The 7,117-nt window shown below is 35.0% G+C and overlaps 1 non-coding gene across 1 annotated transcript; it reads left to right on the top strand.

Moving 5' to 3' along the window:
* The first annotated feature begins 5,702 nt into the window (after positions 1–5,702).
* LOC131159022 (small nucleolar RNA R71) lies at positions 5,703–5,809 on the top strand. Its single transcript, XR_009137636.1, has one exon. It is a non-coding gene; the product is annotated as a small nucleolar RNA R71 (small nucleolar RNA).
* Positions 5,810–7,117: the final 1,308 nt, after the last annotated feature.

Below are 7,117 nucleotides of genomic sequence, written 5' to 3'. Positions count from 1 at the left end.
GGTTTTTTTGATTTTGTGTTTTTCAAATTATTTTTGATTTTTCATTAAATAAAAAATTAAAAAAAAAAAGAAAAAAAAGAAAATTAATAAATAAAAAAAATAAAAAAATAAAAAAATAAAAAAATTTGAAAATAAAATTGATCACGCTTGTTTGTTGTTGTGTTGGTGAATTTGTGTTGTTTGCATTGATGTTTTATGCCCTGGGTTCGAGATAATTTGAATAGATTATCCAAAATTTCACCTAGCACCAATAATGACACACAGAGCACAGAATTTTATTATTCTCCTATTACTTTTACAAGTGATTCCAAAATTGATTTGAGCAATTTGTTTGAACGAATTAATAACACAAAAACGCAGTAAGACCTTTGATTTTTAATGCTACGTAGGTTCATACAAGTCTTTTGATCTCTATATTTACCTACGCTGAATTATCTAAGATCTATCCTATAATCCCCCCTTTCGGTAGCAAATCACAAGACTAACATCATCTAATTAATGGTTAGTTAATTAAAAGCATTAAGTGCAGAACAACTCAAACAAACATTAAGGAAAACTACTTCAGATTAACATCAATGAGCAAGCAAAGTTTTAAACTAGGCTACATCATTTTCCTAGAATACAAAAAATTAGGTCATTCCAAAAATTATATCCAACATATAAGATTTCACCATGCTTTCTTTTCTTTGGAGAGTAGAAGAAAAATCAACACTCGTAGCACTGCCGTCGCTCGCCGCGAACACCCTGAGCATTGCTGTTGTTCGCCGCCTTCCGATTCCGAAAAGATTTTAATTTGCTGTGCGCTACCACCTCTCCTTTGCCACTATTTGTATTGTTTTTTTCCTACAGTGCCGCCTCTATGAGATTCAAGAATGGCTCCAAGAAAGCCTTCATGCGCACGGCCTCCCCAATAGGGTTCTCTCCCTCTGCTACTATAAAAAATATTAATATATACGCCTCTTTACCCTACAAACCCAGCACCTCCTTCACTTCTTTTCCTTGCATGGCCTCCTCTAGAAAAAACCTAGCGTAGGACCTCTAATCTCCAATTAAAAGTCCCCCACAAGAAGTTCCCAAGTAGCCTACCATCTTTGACTTTTCAAAATCTCCATCTTTCCTTTCTTTCCTTTTCTTTCTTTTCTTTTCTTTCTTTCTTTTCTTTTGTTCCTCACCCAGTGTGTTGCTAAGATGACCCAACTGTATGGCCGGGTCACATCATCTTTAATATTTATTTTATTTTTATTTTTATTTTATTTTCTTTTCTCAAATGCATACGGTCTGCCCTCCACTTTCAAGCCCGCTTTCAACCCTCCTACAGCCCATTACTTGCAAGGCTCAAAACACAAAACTTGTATAGAATTTCCTTAGATTTCCATAGCATTTTGAATCGTCTAAATTGGAGCTCGAACGAGAAAGTTATGTCCATATTACGAAGTCAAGCTAAATTAATCTATAAAAACAGCGTATGGTAACTTCACGTCTGATTTCGACCTTAATATAGCTAATATTTATCAAAACGTAAAACATGAAAGTTGTAGAGAGTTCTCTTAGATTTCTATATCATCTTGAATCATTTAAATCGGAGGTCGGATGAGAGAGTTATGCATAGATTACAAAGTAGTATTGAAAATGGCCTCTCTTTGCATGCATGACTCGACTTCCGAAAATTATCCTTTAAATGTTCATGAAAGTCCCAGATGCTCATGGTCTTGATTTGGACTCTGCCTTGTATACATGGCACCTCTTCATGCTTATGACCAGCGTACATTCTAATTTCAAATTTAATGTTCAAAAAAACTATCCCGCAATAATCAAACATGAGTGTCCATAAATGTTTGGCAACAAATAGGGTAATTATCTTAAAATTATTGGGTGAGCTCAATGATTAAACTATTAGACAAAATTGGGCATTTTAATTAAAATTATGATATTGAATGTATGAAATTAGATGCATAATTATGCAACTGTGGCGCGTAATCACACCCCCCTAGTAACGTTTTACTAGTCCCTAGCAAATAACATGAATTCAATTCAGAGTGGTCAATGAATTAACACACATGCAACACAACCATACCATTTCACATACAAAAATATCACAAAATTACACACAAACTCATTCATACACAATGCACGCAACTCCGAAGTAAGTCATTCATGCAAGTCTCATCATTATATAGCCACTAAGAAAAGTAAACTCACGTAAAATTAATCAGCGAGCACAATTTAGTGTTAATGTAGCCATATAAATTCAAGTATAAATAGGCAAAAGCATGTGTAATGTGTGTGACTCGTTACACCCAGGATTTTCCTGGACACCTAAAGAACTGTCACTTTGACTCGACCTAACTGGTATACCCTAAAAAATACTCAAAAAGGATGGGTTCACTCATCGTATGTGAGGGGGAGTGTCTTGATCAAACATCTCACATACTGCAAGGAAAAAAATGCTAAATGTACGGAGTGGATCAGTTTGAAAAGGATCCAGCCTATTTATGAGGTGTTGGGTCCTTCACTCTAACATCTTTTCACCTACACGTCATATCCAACCAAGACTACCCTAGATAAACTTATTCACAAACTAGGCGTGAATACATTTGAGGCATTAGGCTGGTGAAGAGTCTTTATATATGGAGAACATGTGTCGTGTCTCTAACATTTGTTGTAGTTGTGTGGAGCAGGTATTAATCTTTCACCTCTTCTGGGGTTTCTATTTCTCTTTTTCTTTCTTCTGCTCATTTTTCAATTTATTTCTTTTCATGGTCAACTAGGACAATCATAACACTTCTTTTATTGTTTTCATACCACCCATGTGCATTAATCTTGAACAAGAGTCCATGAAATAATTCTATTTCTAGGAGTGGCTCAGCCTTCACATCTTGAGTAGGTTACAAAATCTAGGTTTTGATCTCCCCACTAAATGTCACCTCTAGGCTAGCAAGTCAAAAACCAAGACTACTGTACAAAGAATACCCGGAACAAAAAATTGGGAAAGTTGAGTTTTATGAACTCTAAGTTGACATAAAAAACTCAAAAGAATGATAAATGGCTCAACAATACCTCACACGGTGTCACAGTTGCCACGGGTGCTCTCTCAGTGTTCACAAGGAATCCTAAGTACTACAAGTCATGTGAACGTGTATTTTTTTAAGCCTCAAGAGATACAGTGTAGATACAAGAGTTTATATAGCCAAATTAACACAATTGAACTACAAATTAACTTTCAATGAGTTATGAGTTACGATTCCTAGTTTAGCCATATAAATAGAAACTACACATAAATGACCCAAGTGTGTACTCCTAGGTTGTATGCAAGTATATGAAGGGCATAAGTAGTGTTGCACGTGGCCTAATCATCCATATTCACACTTTTTTTTTTCAATGTTATTCAAAAATGAGAAAGATTGAAGAAAAGAAAGAAACTTCCCTGACTTATTGGTGAATTCGTCGAGGAATTAAATTTTCAGCTCTGTACTCGTGCTAAATAAACATGCATCAAAAATCCAAATTATTCAAAAGTACATAGATAAAGTAATGAAAATAAAAGAAATAAACAAAAGAAAAACTCTTTGGGTTACCTCCTATAAACGCTTGTTTTAACGTCTCCAGCCAGACATTTCAATCTTCATCAACCATGATTTCCAAGAGGAATAAATACACAATTCCTCTCCATTTGTTCTCCATAATAGTGCTTCAATCTTTGACCATTCGCTCTAAATATGTTCCGTGTCTTGTCCTTCAAGTCTATTACTCCAAAAGGGAAAACTTTGTCAATTGTATAAGGACCTGTCCATCTTGACCTTAATTTAACTAAGAAGAGTTTTAATCGTGAGTTGAAGAGTAGAACCTGTTGTCCTGGAGCAAACTCATGCCTAAGAATCTATCTTTCATGCCACTTCTTCATCTGCTCTTTGTAGATTTTTGCATTTTCATATGCATCACCTAAGAATGTATAGCAAAGATGCTGAGGGAATTGTTTCAACATTGGAGATATAGGTTGTTGCATCTTTTCTTTAGAGATTATAGAATCCATTTTTGCTACCATAGGTTCTAGCCTCCCCACACGTTGCTGTGTTGTAATCTACTGCAAGGATCATTCTAGGCGGTTAGCTGATACATCTTTTTGAAAGACTTTTCCTACACCTTGCTGAATGACATCTACTCAAAAACAAGTGCTTGGATCTTCTGGGAATCTCAAGTCTTGGTAGATGTTGAACATAACCTCTTCCTTGTCCACTCTTAATGTTAACTCACCCTTTTGAACATCAATTAAAGCCCTTCCAGGGGCCAAGAATGATTGGCCAAGAATTAGTGGAACTTCTTGGTCTTCCTCCATATCTAACACCACAAAATCAGTAGGAAAAATGAATTTATCCACTTTTACCAATATGTCTTCTATGATTCCACGTGGATACTTGATGGATCAATCTACTAGTTGCAAAGAAATGGTTGTTTGTTTCATCTCTCCAAGTCCCAATTTCTTGCAAATAGAAAGTGGCATAAGATTAATGCTAACACCAAGATCACATAAAACTTTATCAAAAAATGAATTTCCAATAGTGCAAGGCAAAGTAAAACTCCCTAGATCTTTTAATTTTTGAGGCAATTTCTTTTCAAGAATAGCACTGCATTCTTCGATACGCTTCACTGTTTCGAACTCCTCCAACCTTCTTTTCTTTGAAATGATGTCTTTTGGGAATTTTACATAGTTTGCATTTGTTCCAAGGCATCTGCAAAAGGAATATTTATGTGAATTTTCTTAAAAATGTCCAAAAACTTAGAAAATTACTTATCTAATTTTTTTTTTTCGAAAACGTTGAGGATAAGGAAATGGAATAGAGAGAATAAGAGGATTGTCTAGAAATGAAATTGCTTGAGGTGTTTCCGTCACTTTTGGTGTGTCATCCACAATCTCGTCTTCTTCCACTTTATTCTTGCCTTGGCCATTATTTTCAGCTATCGGTGTGGACATGGTTTCCTTTGATGGTGATTTCTCAATTTCTCTTCCACTGCTAGGAAAAGTTCCTCTTTGTTGGGAATTAATAGTCATGGCCAGTTGCCCAATTTGCATTTCAAGATTCTTCATAGTGGCTCCCATATTGTTGTAATGAGTCTCGATATTGTCCAACAGTGAATCAGCCTTTTTAAACTTTGCTTTCGTCTCTTCAAAAAATGATATCACGGCATCCTTAAGTGACATCTTCTTCTCACCTTGATGACTATCAAGTCCTGGAGGAGGTTGCAGCACATTCCTTGTATTTTCATAAGACAAATTCTCATGATTTTGAAGCCCTGGATGGTAATATTGTGGCAAAGGATTACCACGTTAATTGTAGTTCTGATTGTTGATGTATTGAACCTATTTTTGACTCGCTCCATTGCTCGAATATGTCCTACTTGTAGCTGCCACATATTTTGCACTTTGTGGTATCCTTTGGGTGGTCAAAGCTGAAATATGATGAGACAGAGAAGCAACTTGAGCTGAAAGTGTAGCAAACGACTCCAATTCATGAATCCCAGCAACTTTCTTAGCTAGAGTTCTTTCTGTTGGCCATTGATAGTTATTTGAGGGCATTTCTTCCAAAAGAGCAGTAGCACCTTCAGATGTCTTTGACATCAAAGTTCCCCTAGATGCATAATCAACTATAGTTCGAGTTTTCCCGTTTAACCCATTATAGAACATCTAAATCTGTAACCAATCCGACAATCCATGTTGTGGGTAGCGTCAAATCAAATTCTTATACCTTTCCCATGCTTCATAGAGTGATTCAAAATCATGTTGCTTGAATTGACCAATCTCACTCTTAAGTTGGGCTATTTTTGCAGGTGGAAAGAATTTAGCTAAAAAATTTTCTAACATGTCTTGCCAACTAATGATGCTCCTTGGTTGTAGAGACTATAGCCAACCTCTTACTTCGTCCCTCAAAGAGAAAGGGAATAATCTCAGTTTAATGGTGTCTTTAGTAACACCATTGATCTTCATAGTATCACAAATCTTCAGAAACATCGCCAGATGGATATTGGGATCATCAAGTGGTGATCCATTGAATTGGGCTTGCTGCACCATGCTGATTAATGCGGGTTTGAGCTCAAAATTGTTGGCATTAATGTGCTGGTGCCTAATACTCGAATAGTTGTCATTCACAACTGACCGTACATAATCCTTCAAGGCACGTGGTTGCACATTATCTTGTCCGTTCTCCATGGCTAGTACCCTCTTTTTCCTTAGTACTCTAAGTGTCCTTTCAATCTTCGGATCAAAAGGAATAATGGCACATGTTCTAGCACTGCGCATCCAACATAAAAAAACATACCAAAAATACAGAAAAAATAATAATAAAATAAAATAAAATAAAATAAAATAAAAAGAAATAAATAAAAATATAAAAATAAGATTATAAATTAAAACCAAGATTACTTTGTATCGATATTGGCAAAAATAAGAAAACCTCAATCCCTGGCAACAACACTAAAAACTAGATCGGTGCAAAACTACAAGTGCATAGTATCGTAGCTTTATAATATAATGATGTGTAGAGTATCATCCTCAGGGGTTGATGTCTTAATTTTACCAAGTACCGAATTTATACTAACCTTGATTTTATTTAGAAAGATTAATAATTTTAAACTGCAAAATTAAAATAAGGCTACTTTAAATAAACTATTCAAGGGAAAATAAAACTGATTGTCACGTATCAAATTACTGAGGGTGAAAACTTCTAGGAAACCAATTTCACCTAGTTTCTTACTATGATTTACTCATCTAGCTAATTAGATTTTTGTTTTCTCTATTTGTTAGCAAATCTTCAATTTTTTTCCAAGCCTCTTTCGATAGTTAATCAAAACATACTCTTGTTTATTATTTAACATAAGAATGTCCAAATTAATAGCACAAGAACGCAGTAAGACCCTCGATTTTTAATGCTATGTAGATTCATACAAGTCTTTCGATCTCTATATTTACCTATGCTAAATTATCCAAGATCTCTCCTATAATCCCCCATTTCGATAGCAAATCACAAGACTAACATCATCTAATTAATGGTCAGCTAATTAAAAGCATTAAGTGCATAATAACTCAAATAAACATTAAGGAAAACTACTTCAAATTAGCATCAAA

This window comes from Malania oleifera, chromosome 6 (genome assembly GCF_029873635.1).
Source record: "Malania oleifera isolate guangnan ecotype guangnan chromosome 6, ASM2987363v1, whole genome shotgun sequence".
NCBI classification, from domain to species: domain Eukaryota; kingdom Viridiplantae; phylum Streptophyta; class Magnoliopsida; order Santalales; family Ximeniaceae; genus Malania; species Malania oleifera.
This window is presented reverse-complemented; position numbering and strand designations above follow the sequence as displayed.